The sequence below is a fragment of the Ursus maritimus genome, unplaced genomic scaffold (assembly GCF_017311325.1).
Source record: "Ursus maritimus isolate PB19 unplaced genomic scaffold, ASM1731132v1 scaffold_3, whole genome shotgun sequence".
Taxonomy (NCBI): domain Eukaryota; kingdom Metazoa; phylum Chordata; class Mammalia; order Carnivora; family Ursidae; genus Ursus; species Ursus maritimus.
This window is the reverse complement of record NW_024425563.1, coordinates 4,275,078-4,299,704: the sequence shown is the minus strand read 5'-3', so window position 1 is coordinate 4,299,704 and position 24,627 is coordinate 4,275,078.

The following is a 24,627-nucleotide window of genomic DNA, read 5'->3' as shown; positions in this document are numbered from 1 at the left end:
GACCATGGCTTCCAACTCAACCTGTTCTTCGGCCATTGCTTATTCCCCACATCCTAGCTCACCTTCCTAACTGATTCTTATTCACTGTTAGTTGTCTCTCATTCTGGCAACTCAACAAGCTCAAAACCTGGGAGTTCACCACCTCTGTGAGTTAGAAAGTCCTGCAGATTTCAGCTCCATAATTCTTGACTCCATCCCACTCTCTCCTCCACCACCATGTGGTACTTCAGGTCCTCACCATCTACTGCCCAGACCAGTGTAATAGCTTCCCACTAGGCCACCCATCTCTACTCCTTATCAATTCTTTCCCCACTGCCCAGCTGGAAGCACAATATTTCTCAAACACAAGAGTGACCTTGTCAATCCGCGACTAAAACCCTTCAGTGGTGCCCCAGTGAGTGGAGAGAAACATCCAAGCTCCTTAACCAGGCACATGTGACCCTGTATGACTTGGTCTCTCTCTCATCCCTCTAGCTCTTCCTCAGGCCATTTTGAACAATATTGACCTGGGTGTCACTTCCTGGAGCAGGACTTCCCGTTCACTCTCACTTTTCATCTGTCTCTGCCTCATGTATTACTAGCCCACACTCTGAATTGCTCATGTTGCCAATAATTTTATGTCCCCTGTGGGGACACTGACCCTTGGATTGGGTACGAATAAATGTTCCACGACAACTGGGTGAGTCACTTCCTCTTCCCCATCCCCAGGACAGGGCTCCTAAGGCTTAGGTATCCTTTAGCAACACTACAAAGGACGAAGATCCTGGGGGGTAGTTCTCCACCTCCCTCAGCTCCTCCCTCCATCTAGTTTCCCGTTAAGACCACATAAGCTTGCTTACTGTTTTACCCTGCCTGATCGATTGTGCTTTGCCCACTTCCCTGTTCCTGAGAGGACTCCTTCAACATCTCACATGGACAGGGGTGCCTGGGTGGCTCAGTCGGATAGGCATCTGACTCCCGGTTTTGGCTCAGGGTGTGATCTCAGGGCCATGAGACTGAGCTCCACGTCGGGCTCCACACTCAGCACAGAGTCTGCTTGAGATCCTGTCTCTCTCTCACCCTGCCCCTCCTGCTCGTGCTCTCTTTCTCTCTCAAATAAATAAATAAATCTTTAAAAAAATACATCACATGCAGAAGAACCCTCGTCTTCAGCCCTGCTTCTAGGGAAATTACAGGACAACGAAAGTTGGCCTCTACCCTAAAGAATGAATCGGTCGGTAATATATGAATACTAATGAATGGGTTACTGATGGGATAGAACGAGACGACTATGAGAGCACGCACTGTGGGACGCAGCATTTGAGGTGGGCAGGGATGGGTTCCGTAGGTGGGAATTTCAATAGAATTATTATTGGTTTCTGTCATTCCCGTCTCTTAGAAGCTCACTTGCCCTTTAAGCTTGCTTCCCTGTTAGAATCTAGGATACAAAGACTCAATACGAAAACACTTTAAAAATGTATGAACTCTCACAATTATCAAATGGTAAATCTTTGATTATTCGTAGACTAATTGGAAATAGCAGCAAAAATATTTTTATCTCATGCAGTGGCACCAGTGTATTTTCTGTGATCTGCTCTTCCTTTGAACAAGGCATTTGGCAGAAACTGATTAAAATTCAAGAGGTTGGCCAGGGAGGTCTACATTTCAAATTATAGTGATGCTTGCCTTAGACTCGTTTGCTTTTTTTCCCATTATTTCTTCAGGATGCATTAGGCATTGCCTCGGTTTAGGTTATGGTTAAATAGATTTCTATTTTCCTTCTTTAATGTAGTTAACCTAACTTGAATTTTCTGGTTCTATCAAAGTACTACCTTATCCCTGATGCTAAACCACTAATGGAATTTGAATAATGGACTGCAGTATAATCTCTGAAAACTGATTGGATCCCAAAATCATGGATGTGTATTTTTCCTTTAGTCTCGTCTGAAATGCCTGGTTATATGCCATAGGACAAATGCCATTTCTATTAAAAGAAATAGAAGAAAGAAGAAAAGTACTTCATTTTAATAGTTTTATAAGGAAATCTTCTTCAAACTACAGAATTTAAAAATTAAAACTGAAAGATCCAAGTATTAAAATAGATCTAATTTATCTGGTTTAATCCCCACTCGTTCTGAGTTAAAAAAGAAAGTAATCAACATAATACAAATAAATGAAGCAGTATACATTTGCTTATTCTAAGAGCAATACACTCTTATTATGAAGAATTCTTTAAATACACAAAATACGAAGAGAAAATGGAAAGTAAACATCACCTACAATTCTTTCTCCTAGAAATAACCATTCAACATGTGGTTTATTTTCTTATAATCTAGGCTTTCCCTATGTACCATTTCAAAGCATGATTGTAATTAAGAATACAGAGAGCTTTACATTAATTTTTCATAAAAGTTTTTTTTAAAAGTGTTTCCTTTCATCCCATATTGTCAGCTTTAAGAATTTTTTTTCCAGCTAAAAAATCACATATTGGGTGACATCACGGAAAATGGTGAAGTAGAACACTCAAAAAATGTGCGCCTCTGGGGCGCCTGGGTGGCACAGCGGTTAAGCGCCTGCCTTCGGCTCAGGGCGTGATCCCGGCGTTCCGGGATCGAGCCCCACATCAGGCTCCTCCACTATGAGCCTGCTTCTTCCTCTCCCACTCCCCCTGCTTGTGTTCCCTCTCTCGCTGGATGTCTCTATCTCTGTCAAATAAATAAATAAAATCTTAAAAAAAAAAAAATGTGCGCCTCTGCTGAAACACCCATAAGCCGACAAACACTGCACGATCCTCCAGTTCATATGGAGTCACAAGACGCCCAGAACAGCCAAAACAGCCTGAAAAAGAACAAAGTTGCAGAACCCAAACTTCCTGATTTCAAAACTTACTATAAAACTACAGCAATTTAAACAGAGTGGCTCTGGCATAAGGATAGGCATATAGACGGATGGACTATAATAGAGATTCCAGAAATAAACCCATCCATCGATGGCCAAATGATGTGTGACAAAGGGGCCAAGATCATGAAATGGGGAAAGAATAGTCTTTTCAACAAATGCTGCTGGGATTACTGGACAACCACACAAAACTGAATAGCCCTACCCAAAGCGCAAGCAACGAAAGAAACAGATAACTTAGGCTTCATCAGAGCTGAAGACTTTTGTGCATCAAATGATATTATCAAGAAAATGAAGACAGCCTAATCACATATCTGATAGAGTTTTGTATCCAGAATATATAAAGAACTCTTACAATTCAATGACAAAGACACAATATAATTAAGGACTTCTTGAGACATTGTTCTGAAGAAGAAATACAAACGACCAGTAAACACATGAAACAATGCTCAACAGCATTAGGCATTAGGGAAATGCAAATAAAACCCCAATGAGTTACTACTTCACACCTATTTGAATTATTATAATAAAAAATACAAAATAACAAGTGTTGGCAAGAATGTGAAGAAATTGGAACCCTTGGGTGTTGATGTTGGGAATCTAACATAATTCAGCCACCACGGGTTGGCTGTTCCTTATAAAGTTCACTATAGAATTACCATATAACCCAGCAATTCCACTCTAGGTATAGACCCCAAAGAACTGAAAACAAGCTCTCAAACAAATACAGGTACAGGCATGCTCACAGCAGCAAATATCCAAAAGGTAGAAGTGGCTGAAGCGTCCATCAATGGAAAAGGGGTAAACAAATTGTGGTATATACATGCAATGGAATCTTATTAATCCATAAAAAGAAACGAGGCTCTGATACATGCTACCACGTGGATGAAGCTCAAAACTTTATTCTAAGCTAAGGAAGCCAGATACAAGAGATCACATATTGTTTGATTCCATTTATATGAAATATCTAGGATAGATAAATCCAGAGAGACATGAATCCATAGTTTACTCACTGCCAAGAGCTGGGGAGACAGGGAAGGGGGAAAGTCTTTTGGGGTTTATTGTAGAGGTGGTGGGTGCACAACATTGTGAATGCACTAAATGTCTCTTAATTGTTTGCTTTAAAATGGTTTTCTTGTTTATGTTATATGAATTTCATTTCCCAAAAAAAGGGAAAGCCATATGTTGCATGTATCAATAGTTTGTTCTTTTTTTATTACTGAGAGGTATTCCATTGTATGGATGGAATCATAGTGATAGATAACAGATCAGTGGATCATGCTGGGAGAAGGGAGTGACTATAAAGAGGTAGGACGGGGGAGTTGTTTAGATGGTTCTGGATACTTGTGGTGCTTCTACATGCCATAAAATGTCATAGCACTAAACACCAAGGAGAAAACAAATGAGAGCAGCCCAAAGCTAGTTATTTAGTTAACAGTATCATAACAGTGCAGAGATCCTGGCTTTGATAGTCCTGGCTACATGGTCAGTTGATGTCCCTTGTCCAAACACTCCATGTCCATGTCCTTTGTAAAATGCATGTCTCTCTTCTATAGGTGTCACGGTTTTGCTCCTGAGCTCTAGGAATTGAGGTCATGATTCTCCTGCTGGGGTTTGCATAAACTCTACCCAGTCTTTTCCCACCATAGGTATCTTTAACAACACAGAGTCTCCTGGGTTCTATGGCCCGAGTGTCAAGGAGGCTTCTACCATATCCTGGACCTCCTAACAGCCGAAGGATCATCTGGTGTATGGGCCTGACCAGTATTTCCAAGTGGAACATGCCGCCTTCAGGACCCACAGCATGGTGCTGCCATCTTCATGGTAAGAAGAGATGTATTAATTTATTCTTAATTGGGAGGGCAAGTCCCAGTATGTCCAAGATCCCTAAACATTTCGGTGATACAGTCAGCCCCTTAATCTTTACCTCTGAACTCTGGACTGTACATGTATTATCAAGGCCTCCAATGAACTTGCTACTTCTGTCTCAGGTGACATGACGTCCTCAATATACAGGTGCATGTGATGTTCTACAGACCATCCAGATGGCGTGGTTTTCTTTGAGTAGGAGGGTTCATGGCACTGTGAAGACAGGCCATAAACGTATACTGTTGTCTCTTCCAAGCGACTGAGAATTATTTGCGATTTTCCTTTTTCAATAGAAATGGAACAGAATGCATTTCCCATATCAGAGGTCACATGCTCTGCACCCGAGGTCATGTTAATCTGCTCTAGTAAAGATGCCACAACTGGCATAGAACCTGCAAGCAGAGCTACCACTCAGGTGAGTTGGGCATGGGGTCCAGGTTGGTAAATTAAATGGGAAGTGATGGAGAGTACCATCACTGCATTCTGTTTGTTTCTGAGGGCAGAACTAACCTCTACATTCCCTCTAAGATGCAGTATTATTTTTAATGTACTAAGATGGCAGGGAGGTGAGACACAAATTCAAAGCCTTCCACTTGGCCATCTCCACTACACTAGTTCTCATTTCACAGGCCAAGAACTAACATAGGGGTCCTGCCAGCCACAATGTGTATTTATTTCAGTTATACATTCAGCAACCAGGAAATATCCACGAGTATGTCCCTGGACCCGATGATGGCTCCATATACCATTCTGGCCTCAGAATTCCACTCATTGTCTGTCCCCTACACACACCACCAGGTATTGGTGGGCAGGGTCATGATGACATATATATCCTTGGGACCCTCTCTCCAACAAGTTCTCAAAATATGTAATATTCTCTTTCCCTCAGGGTGTGTTACCTACATAAATGACCATAATCCCCTCTGGGGAAAGCCTGGGTAAATCATGAGTGTATACAGTTGTTATGGTGTTCGAGATCCTTTTCCCTAGGCAGCAGGCTTCCCCATCAGTCAACAGGCTCTCGTCTGAAAAATGAGCAAAATGGAAACTGGGCCATGGATCATGTTTTTTATTAGGGTGGCTTCTTTCAGCTTTTTGGTCATTTATTCTTGATTTCTGGGTTGATAAACCCTTGCTGGCTGCTGCTCAATCTTGATCTGACATATACTGTGTTCCAGTAACCACATCCATAACTCTTTTGGTATCAGAAACTCTGACTGCCACTGCAATCTTGCTACTCATTAAATAATTGTCCCACTCTGCCCCTGATGGTTGTGCATTGTCACCTTGTTTCTATTATTTAGGGATCCCATCATCCCCGTGAATAATAGTGAGTCTAGTTCTGTAAGAACATCTCCTGCCATCAGCTCTATCTGACAGAGGAGGACCCCCACTGAGCTTCTCCATAGTGCTGGTGTCCTTCTCATCACTGCATAGTTCATTGCTTTGGCCTTTATGGCCACATATCCAAGTTAAAATACCATCTTCTCTGAGTCTTAGATCCCTTCTTCCACCATCTGCCATGGAAATTCTGGCATTGGTGCTTAATTCGGTGTGGGTCATTGCTTTACCAGCATGTCTGCACCCACTCTTTGAGGTATTGCCAAGATGCTAAACTCTGTGTCATGGTAGTATTTTCCCATATAAATAAACTTTCATTGTCTAGCCCTATATTCTGGGCCTTGACTCAGCATCCTCAGGGTCCTGACCTATACACACTGTGCTGGCCTGTGCCAGCACCTGCTGACTAATTCCTATCGCTTACTCAGGATATAGTCCCTTTCTCTCTTGGCAGAACTGGAACTTTTCCAGCCAGGTTATATTTTGACCTATCCCTTATTGGTCTAGTGACCAGGAGGGAAAATGTGTGTCAAACGTGGGGAAGGGAAGGAATGGAGGGGTCAGGGAGAGCATGTGTCATTTTAAGAGGCAAAATCTTCCACATCATCTTTAAGCAAATACAGAACACTAGACCTAACTGGGAGGATTTGGCTCCTTCTACAGACCCACAGGGTCTAGAATTGAAGGTTTTTTCAGTACACACTCCCAGATTTCCCTATCCCAAGCTTCAGGGTGCCACCATTCTCAATCATGGCCTTGACCTTGGCAGAACATTCCTCCTAGAGTTGAAAATTAACCTTCTCTGGAGCTCTATTTATCTTATAAGCAGGTTCTGGACCTGATACACAGATTTGTTTTCTGCCCTTTGGCTCATCAGAAGATGAAAGCCTTTTTATATACTGCTAAAGAAGTCCTCTGGTTTTCACACTGAGCCTCTAATTGATGATTAATGACCCTCAGCCTCTTCAGTTTTTCTCCCACTCATCTGTCATCTAATCCCATGATCTTTGCAATTGCTCTTCCCCACGACTTCTCTAATAACTGAGAAGTTGCATGTTGCGCCAGCCAGTACATTTCCTTCCTCTGGCGTCCCGTCCTCTTTCAGCACCGATGAAGATTCTAGCAATTGCATCACTACCATAGACCCGGGGCTCACTATGCTCTACCTATCATCAGTATAGAGCTTATTGCCAGCCCAGTGGCTGATGATCCACATGGTCCAAAATTCCACTTTAGAGTCTGTTTCTTCAGACCACTCCCGGTATTAGATGTTATAGATTAGGTAATCCATGGAACGGACCATGAGACAGAGGTTTTTATGAAAGAAATCTATTGGGTTATGCCCTTGAGGTCAACACCCATGGGGTAGTGATGGATGACAGAGAGCTAGCAATAGAAGCTGAACTGTGTCCCACTTACAAAAAGGCCTCTGAAGGTTCTGTGGGGAGATGGGACTGCTCCTCAGCATCACCTTAAAGGAAGGATAGCAAGTCAAGTGTCATTGGATGTGGGCTGTCTCCAGAAAGGGCCATGACCTTAGGTGAGAAGACTGTCTTCATCTGAGAACAATTTCCAGAGAGAGATTCTGTTAACAGCTGTCTATAGCCAACATTTCCCGAATCTGGATAAATTAATTATTGAGTACTAGGGGGGAGAGGTAGGCCTGAGAATTGTACCACAGAATCCAGCAGCTCAGTGGGTTCTAAAAGTGCTTTAACAAGTGGAAGAAGTAAAGGGGCAGAGATTCTAGATTCCTAGAATGATTGATACCAATAATTCCAAATCTGGGGAGCATTCTAGGCCCTAGCTTAAATATTGTAAATATGACATTGGAGCAAGTACGAGATTAGGCACTGCTTTGGCTCCCTGCAGGCTACAAAATGTTAAAGGAAATCCTTCAGATGGAAGAAAACTGATGCCAGATGAGAAGGCGAATGCACATTAAGAAATGAAGGACATCAGATATTGTAGATATAATAGTAAATATAAAAATAAAGAAACTTTTTCTTTAAAAAAATTAACTGAGTGTTTAAAGAAAAATGATAATGTTTTGGGCAGCTTATGCAGAAATAAAATGTATAAACATTATAACACGAAAGACAGGAAGGAGTAAATTAAAATATACTGTTATGAGGTATTTACATTAAATCTGACACAGTATATTTTATTTGAAGGTAGACTCTGAGAAGTAAAAGATGCATTTTAAATTGTAAACTGTCTCAGAAAAGAAGTACAGCTAATAAGCCTATATTGGCAAAAGATAGACTTGTAAAACATATGGAGTCCAAGATTAGATAAGAAAAAGGAAAATATGGAGTATGAACAAACAGATGGCGTGTAGCTGGTCTACACTCTCTGTGTGCAAAGTAGAAGGTGAGAGTTTAGATTTACAAAGAAGCACAGCAGTGACGTGTCCTCTACAAGCCACACTTCACGAAGATACAGATACGTTAGAAGTAAACAAAAGATGGAAACGAGACTGTGCCAACACGAATTACGAGGCAGCCAGAGCACGAATGATTGTATCACACAAAGCAGACTTCAGACGGGACACTGCGACGGGTCAGGAAAGACACTGCATAAGGATACGTGTGTGCACATCCATTCAGAAGACTTAACACTCCTAAATGTATGTGCAAGTAACAGAGCTTCAAAATCCACAGAGCAGGGGCGCCTGGGTGGCTCAGTTGGTTAAGCATCTGCCTTCAGCTCAGGTCATGATCCCAGGGGCCTGGGATCGAGTCCCGCATCAGGCTCCCTGCTTGGTGGGGAGTCTGCTTTTCCGTCTCCAGCTCCCCCCTGCTTATGCTCTCTCTCTCTCACTGTCTCTCTCTGTCAAATAAATAAATAAATCTTTAAAAAAAATGCACAGAGCAGAAACTAAGAAAACTAAAAACGGAAATAAGTAAATCTCGCCTAGTAGCTGGAAATTATAACTTTTCTCTCAGTAACTGATAGAGTAAATATACAGAAGATCAGTGAGAATATAGAACACATGCACAGCCTTGTCAATCACCTGACCTAGTTGATATTTATGCTACCTGCCACCTACTAGTGGCAAAATACATACAATTTCAATCGTACATTAAATATGCACTAAGACAGACCGTCTCCCTGAACACCAAACATTTCTCAATACTCTTCAGATGCATTAAATTGTACAAAAATACAATCTCTGAATCACATGGAATTGAAATAGAATAACATGGATATATTTGGCAAACTCCTCCAATGTTTGGAAATTAAACAAGATACTTTTAAATAACCCATAGGATAAAAAAAAAAAAAAAGGAAACACAAGAAAATCGTTTGAATTAAGTGAAGATGAAAAACATCATAAGAAACTTCGGGAGCATGCAGGGAAGGTAGCGTTTATAAAAAATTTATAACTTGTAAACAAAAGATCTAAAAATAAATAATTGAATATTTCAACTTGAAAAGGTAAAAAGAGAGAGAGAGGAGGGAAAATCAAGCGAAAGTAAGCACAAGGAAGAACCTAATAAATGAGGCCTGGCTAGCCGGAGACAATGGCAACAGCCTTCATCCGTGTCAGCCCAGCTTCTGTCCAGAAGGGATGGGGAACAGCAAGGAAGGAAGAATAAAAGTGCACGAAAACCACACCCCCAGAATGACGGAAAACGCTTATACTGTAAAATCACTGCAGTAAAAGGAGACATGCTAAATTCTGGGGTTTGGCCTCTCATGCTCCTTCCCCATGCACACACTGCCCCCAGGCAGACCAATCCCAAGGGCTGGGAGAGAAAAGAAGGGGGTTAGTTCCAGACCCAGGCTGACCCAAAACCATGGCCAGAAAGACTGAGTCAGCCCTCAACCTGCAATTTTTTCTGCTAGAAAGCGTCTGGAGTGCCAGAAGGGATTTGAAAGGGTGCACACATTGAAGGATAGTAGTCAAAATGAGTGACTTTCCTGGTAGGAAAGAACAGGGGGAAGGAAGGGAGACACGACCTTGGCAGCTGGGTACTGAAGGGGAAGGAGTGAAAGGGGCATTCTAAGGTCCTGCTGCAAAAACAGAGGAAACACAGCCCCTGGCCCCCACCACACATACTCACACTAAAAACAAATCCTCTGAAGTCCCCGAACTTGGCTTCATTAAAAAAGAGGACATTGTTAAACTTGGAATTTGGTAAACGACTTTAGTCCCACAAAAATGAGCAGCAAAATTTAGCATGTCCCCACAAGTTGTTGCAAAAAACCCCACCGAAGTTCAGTTCAACACACACCCACTAAGGTAGCTTCCCCACCTGAGAAATCATCCCAGAGCAGAAGCAACTCCAAGAGGACTTGCATGGACCCAGACGAGCATTCGAGGACGTAAGAAAGAACCCGGAAAATGATGAACACAAATGAACAAACGAACAAAAACACCCGGAGAGAAATAAAACCAAAAGAGAGTCCATTAAACTCAGGAGAGAAATGAAAGGAAAGAAAAGGTTATCTCAGATTTTAGTAATGAATTACAAGAGGTAGACTCAAATGACAATTTAATGAGAACCACTGAAAAAAGGTAAGAAAATGATAAAAATAATATTTAAATGTGGTTAAAAAAATAAAAGCATCAAAAAATTTAGTAGAATGGACGACAGGGAAAGTAGGAGAACCCCTTCTATTTATGGGGTCAAGGAAGAAAATAGAACAACAGGATGAATTGTTAAAACTATAACCCAAGATAACCTTCCATAAAAAAAGAAAAGGTTACTTCAATCTGTACCTTGAAAGGACTTATCAGGCACCTGGGAGCATTAATTCAGCATCATCAACTCTGAGACACATCCCAGTAAGATGTTTAGATTTCAAAGATAAAAAAGTTTCTGAGAGTCTCAAGCAAAAAGATCAAATAATTTACAAAGATAAAAGAATTAGACTGTCATCTGATTCTTCAAAAAGGAGCATAAAGGAAGACAAAAATAAAGCAGCATTTTAAAAAAGTATCAAGACTACTGGAAAGCTGTTTTCAACGTACGAAGAGGTAAGGGAGCCCTGTGCCCGTAAGTGCTTCCTGAAGACTTTATCAGAGCACAAGCTTCATATGTCACAGCGACCGAATCCAGAACAATTTGAGGAAGAAAATAAATGGTGAGAGTCAAGAATAATAGGCTGTAGAATAAATATCTATGAGGCCACATTAATATCAATGAACAGAGGAGAAGGGGCAGCTTGTCCTTGTACTGGAATTGTAATTAATACATTTGGTGGAATGATACAAAAGAAAATCACCATTGAGCAAATACTACAGCAAAAATTGTTACAGCCAAGAGTGACGAAGATGCTACAATTAGTGGAAGAACTGGATATCTGCACGGATTTAAGGCAGCTCCCTACAAAACAGTCACCCGTTACAACAGGAAAGACAGGAACTTCACTGCGGAGAAATCCAGCAGGGACTACATCAGGCACGTGACCAAAGTTGACATCACCGGTGATAAGACACGTTGATGCCTCCTCGTGCGAGGCACTGAAATTAAGAGAAGAATCACACTGATATTAACGTCAAAAAACGAAATGCTTAGGAATACATTTAACAAAATGCATTCACTACGTATACGCAGAAAACCACATGAGGTTTTTTTCTTTTTGAGATAAACTTAAGAATAAATAAATAAATGGAGACATAAATCATGTCTCTGGGTTGAAAGATTCAATGTTATTTACATAGAAATTGTCTCCAAAATTGATACATGGATTCAACGTCATCCTAATCAAAATTCTATTTTATAAATATGATAGGCTGATCCTAAATTTATGTGAATATGCAAAGAACCCTAAGTTGCCAAAACGATCTTGAAGGGGAAGAACAAAAGTTGGAGGAGTTAGCATAACTGATTTCCAGACTTACTGTAAAGCTGCAATAATCAAGATTGGGTACTGTTGTCATAGAAACAGATATTCGGATCAATGAACAGAACAGGGACCAGAAAAAAGCAAACCTAAATAGTACACGAATTTTCAAAGACGCTGTCAAGGTAATGAAATGGAGGGAAAAAGGAGAGTTTCAACACGTGATGTTGAGACAAACTGGATATCCAAATAGAAAAGAATAGACCCCAAGGAGAAAGCTAAACCTATAACATCTCTAGAAGAAAATACGGAAGTTCTTGTGATGTTTGTAGCGGTAAGGATTTCTTATGTAGGACACAAAAGGACTGTCTTGAAAGCCCTGGATGCTGGCTATTCTTTCTGTAAAGCAGGTGCCTCAGTTAAGCTTCGATGGTGGGGGTCTGCTCTTGGAAGGGGGCTCTCTCCAGCAAGGCCACTGCCAGCCCTCGGCTAGAAGGAGAGCAGGGCCGCCTCTGCCCCCACCCCAGGCTCCTCGTCTTAGCAATCTTGGTTGTTTTTGATAACTGACCTTTTGGGTCTCTTGTTTTGTTTTCTTCTTCCCGTGCTTTAAATTCCTGCTCTTATGTTTTAAATTCACCAAGATGGAGTAAGCCCGTGAAATCCTAGGCCCCCAGCTTCCTGGACCCCAATAAAGAGCAGAATCCTAGGCCTCTGCTCGCTCCTCTGAAACCTTGCTTGTGGTCCCAGGTGTGTTTTGTAATTTCCAGATATTGTCAGTAAGAAACCTTTTCTTCCAAAGTTTCCTGGTGGTTATTGCTGAGGGAGTCCTGCACTCATTAGAACCACAACGGCCAGTCCAGCCCTGACACTGGTTATTGATAGGCTGAGGCCGGCAGACAATAAGCCCAAAGTTTATAGAAAAGAAAAGAAAATTGATAAATTGGATTTCATCAAAATTATTGGAGTTACTATATAGAGGTATACATACATACACACATATATATTAGATATATATACACACAATATTATATATATATATAAAATACATACAAGGGCTGGTATCCATAATATATAAAGAACTCTTACAACTCAATAATAAAAAGCAAAACAACACAATTAAAAAATAGTTGGTAGAGCTCTAGGATTTATTCATCTTGCATAACTAAAACTTTGTACGCTTTGACCAACACCCGCCATTTCGTCCACCCTTCCCAACTAACATTTTACTGTTTCTATGAGTTTGACTTGCTTAGACTCTTCATATAAGCGGGATTACACAGAATTTGTTCAGTGGCTGATTTCCTTCATTTAGCATAATTGTGTTCATTTGTGTTGCAGCAAATGGCAGAATTTCCTTCCTTCTTTTTTTCCCCCAGAATTTCCTTCTAGTGGCTGAATAATATTCCATTGTATGTAAATACATATTTTCTTGATCCAGTCATCTGTCGGTGGACATACACGTTGCTTCCGTGTCTTGGTTATTGTGGGTAATGTTGGAATGAACGTGGCAGGGCAGGTATCTCTTTCAGATCTTGATTTCAATTCCTTTGGATATATATGCAGAAGTGAGAATCCTGGATCATATGCTAGTTCTATTTTTAATTTTAATTAACACCACTTATTTGCTTATGTTAATATGAATTTGCTTATGTTAAGTGTTCTTATCACAAAGAGAAAAATGTAAAGAGTGCAGGAGGAAACTTTCGGAGATGATGGATCTCTTCATGGCATTGATTGTGATGATGGCTTCACAGGTGGAAGCTTATCTCCAAACTCATCAAATTGTGTGTATTAAATATGCACAGGTTTTTGTATGTTGATCATACGTCAACGAAGTGATTTTTTAAAGTCAAAAGATTCATACAGACACTTCACAAAAGAAGTGACATGGGCTGAGAGGCCAGATTTGCCTGCAGGGAACCCGGCAGGGCTGATGGCACTGCTGTAGGATAGAGCATGCAGCGCATGATGACCTTCTCTCCTCCTCCTGACACTCTTCCCTGCCCACATCAGGATCCACGCCTCACCGCTGCTTGGGGAAGGACTGGATGCAGTGCAGCCGTGTGCCTGCCAGCTACATGCCATAGCAGAGCCACATTTGGGCCCACGCTGTCTGGTTCCAGGCCTTGAACCCTTACCCGCCTCACTGTGACGTATGGTCCCCGTGCTAGGCAATGGTCATGACATTACATGGCAGCAGTCAGAAAGTCACAGTCTTACACCAAATGCATGGAAGTTCCATGGCTACCCTCTACTTTACCAGAGGCAAAGCCCGGGAGACAAACCTGGGAGCAGGCAGTTCGCTGCAGGCAGTGAGCAGAGGGCGGGTCGGGCGGCCCACGCGGCCCACAGCGCACCTGGGACACACTGCTCTCCTAACTGACAGCTGGTAGCCACTCAGACTTCTTACAATACAGTTTTCAATGATTTGTAGTCATCTCATTTCAGAAAGGACACTTTGTTCTACCAACTCTTTCCTGACTCTGGAATTTGTTGCAATGTGATAAACTTGGATCTCACCTAATAATGCACGTTATGTAGAGGAAGAATTCACCCGAATGGTTTACTTTTCTACTTCACTCAACTCCTGGCACGGTGACCAGTTCAATCCTGAGACTGTTGGGGGTGGGCAGAGAACAGGTGAATGTCAGTCTCATGGCCTTGGACAATACCCTCTAAACCAGGAAACGAATCGGGCATATCAAATAAATTACCAGGGAAACACTTCCACCAACCTCATCACGCATCTACTAAACTCACTGTGGCAGAATCCCACAGACAACCTTTGGGCAAACTCCATCTGTAATGCCCATGACATAACAGCTGTAGATTCCCAGATTCCGTTCTTGGGTCGTGCCTTCTGCACCATCCATAACCCAATAGCAGGTCAGTATTTATTTGAACGTCCTACAGAAAATGCAGAAGGCCCAGGGATGTTTCCAGAACGTTAGAGAATTTACATCTGTGACAATGACCAAATTTCATATACCATCTAAGGGCTTTTTAAATATGTGCTCGGTACCACAGTTAGTGTTGAGATGCATTAGCTTAGAGAGACCAAATGATATGTTCAAGGTTACCAAGCTGTTAAGTTGCACAAGTGAGTTTGGCTCCAGCCGCATCTTTAATCATGGTGGCCTGAATGAAAGGACGTTCAGTGGCATGCACTGGGAGGGAGACCACCAATGGCCTGCCCGTCGTCCCCGCACATCCATTCTGCTCACCTCATTTAGGGGCTGGATGCTTATGACCAGACCAGCAGGCAATGCTATGGATTTTCCCGGTGGATGACAAGCGGGATGATGAACTTCACCTTACACCACACCTAGCTCTGTCTCAAGATCTGCCCTGTTATCCTGTGTCCCAGGGGACTGCTCAGTTACTCTCAGAAATGTTGTCACTCAAAGAGAAAATGCTAGCATTCCAATTTCATCAGCGCTTATTGGTGAGGGCTGAGTAGGTTCGCGAGCCCTGAGTCCCTAAATCCTAGCAGAGTGCATACGTGCTCAACAAACACACGGTATAGCTCAGAGAAACGTCTCCTCCCTATCTTGGTCACACAATGGATTTTAGATTGCTCTCACAAAAATGTGCAATAAACCACTGTAATACAAATAAAAAATAATAATGCAGAACTGAAGGCCCACTGCAGGGCAGAAACAATGTTAACTGGGCCATGGATTTGGCTATAGACTTGAAAAATCCTCGAGTGCCTGTTCGTGCCTTTCTTTAAAATTTTCTCTCTTATCTCTGTTTGTATTTTATAGGTGAGCCTATGATTGCATTGATTCGAACTACGTAAGGTGCTATTCCTCAACACAGACACATCTGGGTCATTCTCTTTCTACACAGCTTGTCTGAGTGGCTGTTTTTGTGTAGAATATAGTTCCAGGCTTTCTCTAATTCCTCACCTGCCATCTGTCATTTTCATCATTATTATCATTGGCACCAACTTAACTCCCTATCGTGATCTACTAACTAACTACGTGTAGATAGCCTGAGAAAATCAGTAGTTATTCATGACACATTGGCATGGAGAGACAAGTATTAACCAATCATGTTTATGCTCTGCTAGAGTCTTGGTAGATTGAAACAAAGAGTTCTTGCTGAAGAATAAATACTGTGAACGAGACTGTGTAGTTTAATAATGTAAGATCCCATGAAAGCATGAGATACGCATACATGGTTGATTAGTATTTGCAGTCGCTACTTTCAACCAGGGATCCCATTTAAACTTCAGTGAACAATAAATGATTTATTCTGGGAAACTCTCATGGAGCAGGAAATTGGTTCCATATTTTGTAGATTTTTTTCTTCTCTTAGAAGTTCTCAAGAACATTCTGTATGCTCAATATTTTAGATAGAATGTCTCTTGATTACTTTATACCCTTTATAGTTAATAGTTCAGCAGTTCTCATCCACAGCCAACATTGTTAAGATATCATTTTGCTTCCAATGGCTATAGTGTAGTGCTGATGGATTGCCTAGGCGATGTATGAGCAGACGTAAATTAACTATCAAGAGCAAAATGAAAGATTAACTTCATTGCTTCCCAGAGACAATATATTATCAGCATTTTCTTGATTTAATGTATTTGTCTGGGTCTTCTGTCTACAAAATTTAAAAAAAATGAATATACAGTAACAAATCATCTGTCTGGCATCATGAAATGAGTTATGTCATTAGCAATAGCAGATTATTTTTCCCTAATTACAAGAACAACTTATAATCATTTTTTAAAATGGAGAATGCAACAAAGAACGATATGAACATAAAAATCATCTATAGTACTATCATTCTAGCGACTAAGGCAACAGTCTTTACCCATCTTAATATAAATTGTTTCAATCTTCTTTCCCTAGGCAGGCTACGTGTATGCACACCTGTACATATGATTTACACAAAGACCTGTTTTGTATGTTCTATTTAAAACATACTTCATGATTTAATACATCGTAACTATTTTTCTATGTCATTCAAAGTTTTTTCTCTCTTGAACATTTAAAGGAATACATAGAATTCTCTCTTGGGAGCTAGTCTAACTTATTTAATTAATAACACATTGTTAAATATTCAGGTTGTTTTCAATGTCATATTCTTTGTAATTATATAATTATAAGCAACTACTCACTCAGCAGCACCCTGTATATTTCAACACAAAAACCTGTTATTTCTTTAGATGAGATTCTTATAAGCAGAATTGTTATGTTAAAGAGAAAATACATTCTAAGTCTTTTAATACATATTACAAAGTTTCTTTCCAAGAGATTGTTCTGATTTACACCCAAAATAGCAGTGCTGATTCCTCAAACCCTCTCCAAAGCCAGTCATATGATTTGCTATGCTTTTCCTAGCAAACCGTAAAATATCTTTGTATCTTAATTTTAGTTTAATTTCTATTTTTTATTACCAGTGATATTAATTTTACTTCTTATGTGTATTCCCTTTGCTTTTAGATTTTTGCTGAGGGAGCCTTCCTAAAAAGTATTATATACATGTTATTTACCTATTTCTGTGCAACAAATTACCATAAGCTTAGTGGCTTAAAACAACACACTTTCATCGTCTTGTATTTCCCCTGGGCCAGGAATCTGACATGACTGAACTGGGTCCTCTGTCAAGGTGAACCCAGGCTTAGGTCTCATTTGATGGCTCAGCTAGGAAAGGATCAGCTTCCAACTCACTTATGTGGTTTTTGACAGGCTCCAGTTCCTTTCAGGCTCTTGAACTAAGGGCCTCTCTTTCTAGCTGGCTGTTAGCCAGAGGCTTCCCTCAATGCTTCATCACATGGGCCATCTCAACATAGCAACCTGCTTCATCAAAGTCAATAAGGGAGACAGTCTACTAGCAAGATGGAAATTAGTTTTATAATCTAATCACAAAAGCGACAACCCCTCAACATTGGGGATGAGATTGCTTAAGGCCAGAAATACCAGAGGCAGAGATGATGAGCGACCATATGGAAGATACCCAGCACAATGCACTACTCTGTTTTCTTGGAGGTATATATAAAAACATAATTGGCCTTTAACTGGTACCTCATACCTCTATGTATCTTCTTCCTAATCTACAAAATTGACATAAAAATATTAATCAACCCATGGGGTTATTAAAAGATTAAATGAAATAATTTAAAAATGCTTAGAATAATCTCTGGCACTTGGCAAGTACCACATCAGTAGTTGTAATTATTTTCATCATCATCATCACCATCATTGTCACCATCATCATTATCACCATCATCATCACCACATCACATCATCACCACCATCATCACCATCATCATATCATCACCATCACCTTCATCATCATCACCATCATCATCATCATATCATCACCATCACCTTCATCATCATCACCATCATCATCATCATCACATCACATCATCACCATCATCATCATCACCATCATCATATCATCACCATCACCTTCATCATCATCACCATCATCATCATCATCACCATCATCATATCATCACCATCACCTTCATCATCATCACCATCACCTTCATCATCATCACCATCATCATCATCATCACCATCATCATCATCACCACCACATCACATCATCACCATCATCCTCATATTCATCATATCATCACCATCACTATCATCTTCATCATCACCATCATCATATCATCACCATCATTTTCATCATCACCATCACTATCATCTTCATCATCACATCCTCATCACTACCATCAGCAACATCCTCATCCTCATCATACCCTCACTGTGTTATAATGTCCTCAAGGACAAAAGGTTATTGTAAGGTTATTAACTTCTTTAGAAATACTTAAGCAAAATAAGTCAAGCAGAGAAAGACAATTATCATATGGTTTCACTCATTTATGGAACATAAGAAGTAGGAAGATCGGTAGGAGAAGACAGGGAAGAAGAAAGGGGGGGTAAACAGAAGGGGGAATGAACCATGAGAGACTATGGACTCTGGGAAACAAACTGAGGGCTTCAGAGGGGAGGGGGGTGGGGGAATGGGATAGGCTGGTGATGGGTAGTAAGGAGGGCATGTATTGCATGGTGCACTGGGTGTTATATGCAAGTAATGAATCATGGAACTTTACATCAAAAACTAGGGATGTACTGTATGGTGACTAACATAATAAAATAAAAAATATTATTATAAAAAATATTTGCTAAATGTATGAAACAATGAGTGAATAAATGGATGAAAACAAAAATCGTCATCTGGGACTTCACAGGCAAATTCTACCAAATATTTAAAGAGTTAATACCTATTCTCAAACTATTCTAAAAAATAGAAAAGGAGGGAAAACTCCCGAATTCATTCTATGAAGCCAGTATTACCCTGGTAGAAAGACCAGATAGTCTCCATTAAAAAGAAGCACTACATCATCCTGATGAATATGGATACAAAAATTCTCAATAAAATACTAGGAAACCAAATCCAACAAAACATTAAAAAAATCATTCACCACAATCAAGTGGGATTTATTCTCCGATGCGAGGGTGGTTCAATTTTCACAAAACATCAACAGGATACATCATATTAATAAAAGAAAGAACCATATAATATATAAGAACAATATAATCATTTTAATAGGTGCAGAAAAAGCATTTGACAAGATATAACATTCATTCATAACAAAAACCTGAACAAAGCAGGTTTAGAGAGAACATAACTCAACATAGTAAAGGACAAATATGAATAATCCACAGCTAATATCATCCTCAAGGGGAAAAACCTGAGAGCTTTTCTCTAATGGTCAGGAATAAAAAAGAGATGTCCACTCTTGCCACTGTTATTCAACACAGTACTGTAAGTCCTAGCCACAGCAGACAACAAAAGAAGCAAAAGCCATCCAAATTGGCAAGAATGAAGCAAAACTTTCACCAATTAGAAATGACGTGATACCATACATAGAAAACCCCAAAGACTCCACCAAAAAATGGCTAGAACTGATATACGAATTCAGAAAACTCACAGGATATGAAATCAATGTACAGAAATCTGTTGCATTTCTATACACCAGCAATAAAGCACCAGGAAAAGAAATCAAGGAATTGATCCCATTATTAATTGCACCAAAAACCATAAGATACCTAAGAATAAACTTAACCGAAGAGGTGAAAAATCTGTACTCTAAAAACTAGATGAAAACACAGATGAAAGAAATTGAAGATGACATGAAGAAATGGAAAGACATTCCATGCTCATGGATTTGAAGAAAAATATTAAGATGTCTATTCTATCCAAAGCGATCCACACATTTAATTCAATCCCTATCAAAATACCAACATTTTTTTTTCTTACAGAATAAACAATCTTAAAATTTGTATGGAGCCTCAAAAGACCCCAAACAGCCAAAGCAATCTTGGTTGGGGGGGGGGAAGGAAGGCTGGAGGCATCACAATTTCAGATTTCAAGTTATATTATAAAACTGTAGTGATCAAAACAGTATGGTACCAGCACTACAATAGACACATAGATCAATAGAGCCGAATAGAAAGCCCAGAAATAAACCTACAATTATATGGTCAATTAATCTTCAACAAAGCAGGAAAGAATATCCAATGGGAAAAAGACAGTCTCTTTAACAAATGGTGTTGGGAAGACTGGACAGCCACAAGCAGAAGAATGAAACTGGACCACTTTCTTATACTATGCACAAAAATAAATTCAAAATTGATAAAAGACCTTAATGTGAGACCTGAAACCATAAAAATACTAGAGAACATAGGCAGTAACTTCTTTGACATCAGCTGTAGCAAATTCTTTCTAGATAGGTCCCCTGAAGCAAGGGAAACAAAAGCAAAAATAAACTACTGGGACTTTGTCGAAATAAAAAGCTTCTGCACAGTGAAGGAAACAATCAGCAAAACTAAAAGGCAACCTACAGAATGGGGGAAGATATTTGCAAATGATGTATCTGATAAAGGGTTAGTATCCAAAATATATCAAGAACTTATAAAACTCAACACCTAAAAAATGAATAATCCAATTGAAAAATGGACAGAAGACATGAATGGACATTTTTCCAAAGAAGCCATCCAGATGGCCAACAGACACTTGAGAAGATGCCCAACATCACTGCTCATTAGGAAGTGCATTATTTGGGCTGCACATTTTCCTGCACTGGCCTTGTTGGGAAGGCTGGTGGAGAAGCTAAGGGCCCCTGAGTTCATGCCTGGGTAGCGCCATTTTGCAGGCACAAACTTTTACTGTCAGAGAGGATACACAACATGACCAAGATCACACCGCTGGGTTGTGGCCTGGGGGTTTACGATGCAGATATGGTGTTAGACTCAGGACGCCTTCCAGGAAGTAACATCCGATGCCACTGGTAGCCACTGGGAGAGCGGAAGGAGACGATGCAGCATTGTTGAAGTCTTGCTATTTACCCTAAATATATCCAGTGAGGATTTTTACATTGAAGGATTCTCAACGTTTCTGTTCTCATAGACAGAATGGCCGTTTAAGAACACTGAGTTTTAGTTTTGACATTAAGTAGTTCTGTGGCAAAAAACAGAACAAAAACAAAATCAGAACAAAAACAAAAACAAAAACCCCTAATTATTTGCCTAACACCAATTTCCCCTCTTTCTTACTTACGAAACCCTCCTTTTCAGCTACTCGGTTTTGTCTGTCTTGCCGTGTGTGTGGGTATGGCCACGTGTATATGTGCGTGTGTGCTTAGGGCACCAAATAGGTGCAGCTGACAGATGCCATTTCTCAGACAAAACTGAACGGTCCGGTCAGGGGGCTGCTGCGACCAGCGAGACAGACGTTCGTGGCTGGGAAGTGGAGAAGGCTCCTTCAGGGAGGGACAGAACATTCGCGTGCACCCTTTCTGGTCTCTCATCTTCAGGCTTTTTGCTGCCCGGCAGGTGGATGAAATGTTGCAGCCCCTGCCCAGCGGGCACGTGGGAGACCATGAAAGTGCACACAGCCTCGATTTTTAAGAAAATGGGAACTATCACACCTGGACTGCCCACCTTGGATTTATTCTATGTCGGACAGAATATGTCCTTATGTGTTCAGGGCACCGTTCACCGGGGCTTTGTCTTCTGTACACCCAAACCCCAACTCATCAATGGTGTGATCTCGATCAAGTGAATTCCCATTCCTGTCCCTAAGTTGTCATGTCTGTAAAATGGGCTCTGTGAAGGGGGGGAAGAGGAAGCTGGCATTAGGATTAGGTGATTTCAAGAGCACTTCTAGTCTATTACTTCATGGGTCTGTTTAGGCCCAGGTACCCTATGTATTCTGAAACACCAGAATATTGACTCTGAAGCTTTTCATTAACCCCCAAAGGTCCAAGTTTTAAGATGAATCATATTATTGAAATAAACATGCGAAGAGATCTACTCCTTTAATGAATTTTTCTGCTAGGTGTTATTTTCAAGTGTGTGTGGGTCCTTTTATAAGTTATCTTCCTGAAAAAATTTAATTCTTAGCATAATAAAGCCTTATTCAATTAGATTCTACTAGTTAAACTGTGTGGTAACTTAGAGTCTGGGCCAAAGAGGACTTCGATTGCAAAATAAATTCCTTTTTTTTTTTGGAAAAAAAAAAAAAGATTCCCCAAGCAAATCAACACTGTAAATAAGGCAAATTTATCTCTGCTTAGAACAAACTGTTCTCAACTACTATGGAGAATCTATTTATGTAAAAATTAATTAATGTACTAATTAGAAATCATTTTCACCCAGCTTATTAAATTTTGCTCATTGGCAAAATTTTGCCAGTGGGTCTCTATTCCGTGTTGGAAGGGAGCTGGAAGAAAAAGGCTTTGTGCCTTTTGAAGTATTATGGAATTCAGACCACACTGCCCAGTTTATCTAAATCAGTGAGGCTTGCTCTCGGTTAATTTCTACCTTTCCCAGATGCAGCAGAAATATGAAATGCCATCTCTTTTTCCTTAAATTATTAATATTTCAGAGCTTTCATTTCCTACAGGTTATGACGTTCTGAGGGTTTCTTGGAAGATGGCTTGGGGGTAAAAAAACAATAGTTACACTAAAAGGATACTAGAAGCCCTGGCTTCTTAAGGTAAATGGTTTTCTTTCTCTTTTTGCATTGCAGCCAGGAGGAAGTAAAATGATGGGAGTTCTGGTGATGGGTAGTAAGGAGGGCACGTATTGCATGGTGCCCTGGGTGTTATATGCAAGTAATGAATCATGGAAATTTACATCAAAAACTAGGGATGTACTGTATGGTGACTAACATAATATAATAAAAAATTATTATTATAAAAAATAAAATAAATAAAATAAAACCTTCAACGAAGAAAAAAAAAATGATGGGAGTTCTGAAATGCCAAGAGGCTCATGAGCAATGGAAGTTTCTTCTCAGACATGGAAGACCACTGGGGATAAGACAAGCACCATGATTTCTCTGACGTTCGTAAGCCAGTCTGGGCATGTCCCCCGAGACGGAGAAACAAGTTTTCAATTTACCTGAAAAAACACCAGACAAATGTGGGTTTTTAAACTCTCTAAGCTATATACCCACACCCTAACTCTTCGATTGTGTGATCTTTGTGGGTTGGGTACAATAGTAGATTGTATTCAACAGGAGCTGGTGGGGAGACGGGGGAGGGGGCAGGTGGAAATTCTGCACACTTGCGTGATCCGTCCGCACACTCGCTTTGCAGGTGCTGCTGCAGAAGTTCAGCAAGAAAAAATTCCAAGGGTAGAGTAGGAAGCAGATAGAACTGCCACTTCCCATTTAAACCTGTATTCTAGACCTTTCGAAGAGGGAAGTCTTAAAGCCAAGAACTTGCCTCCATTTCTCTTTGTTTCTATTGGCCCACCTACTGTAGCTGTCCTCTCCCACCCTTCTCAGACTTTCATGTGTCTGGTCGGTCTGTCTTTGAACGTCACACGTAAGGTTTAATCCTTATTGTCATTCCCTTCAACAGCCTTGCTTCCCTTTTGGTGATGGGTCCCTCTTCCCCACATTATAATTCCCGTTTAGGTCCATCTGTTTCTACTGTGGTCCAACATCTTCCAGCTCCTACCCAAACTTCCAGTTCCGTGTTACAGCTACCGAGGCAACATGAACGAAGTCTCCCCAAGACGAACTGACAGATGGCTTCATCTACGTTTCTCAGAAACCTTGTTTATATCTTACCAGGGCCCTCGAACGCCACAGCACGGTGACTGACTATGAGACGTTAAGCAGTTTGGGGAGATGTTGTTCAGCGTGAGCGTGGATGGGCTTTCTCTTTGCTTCTCAGTACTGCCCTGATCGACGACCGTGTATACTTTCTCTGCTCCCTACCGGTACTGATAGCAAAGCCAAACTGGCAACATGACTTCCCAGTCAATGTATGTTTGGGCATTTGGGGCCGCAGGGATAATTTCATCTCACCTTCCCACTCTCGAAATGGGGAGATGAGGGGTGGGGGCGAGGGCTTACTGGTATCCGTAGCGGATGCCCAGTGAGGAGACGGCTCCCTGTTCTTGCCTGTTTTGTGATATTTCTGACCCTGCAGAGAAGGTCCTAGGGCCGTCCTGTTTCACTTCCTTTTTGCCACATTGGGGAAACATCTATAAACCAAAGGTAGACCTCGGATATTCCGACACCCACTCTTTCAGGCCTGATTTCTGTCTCCCTTCCTCCCCGGCATGCTTTCTATTTACTCCAAACTTCAGGGAACCTCATCTCCCTGGAGCGTCTTTGACATGCATACGGTGACTTCCGCAGAAGACAAAACGTAAGAATTATCAAGTGTTTGACTAGCTGTTGGTCTTGTCAGTT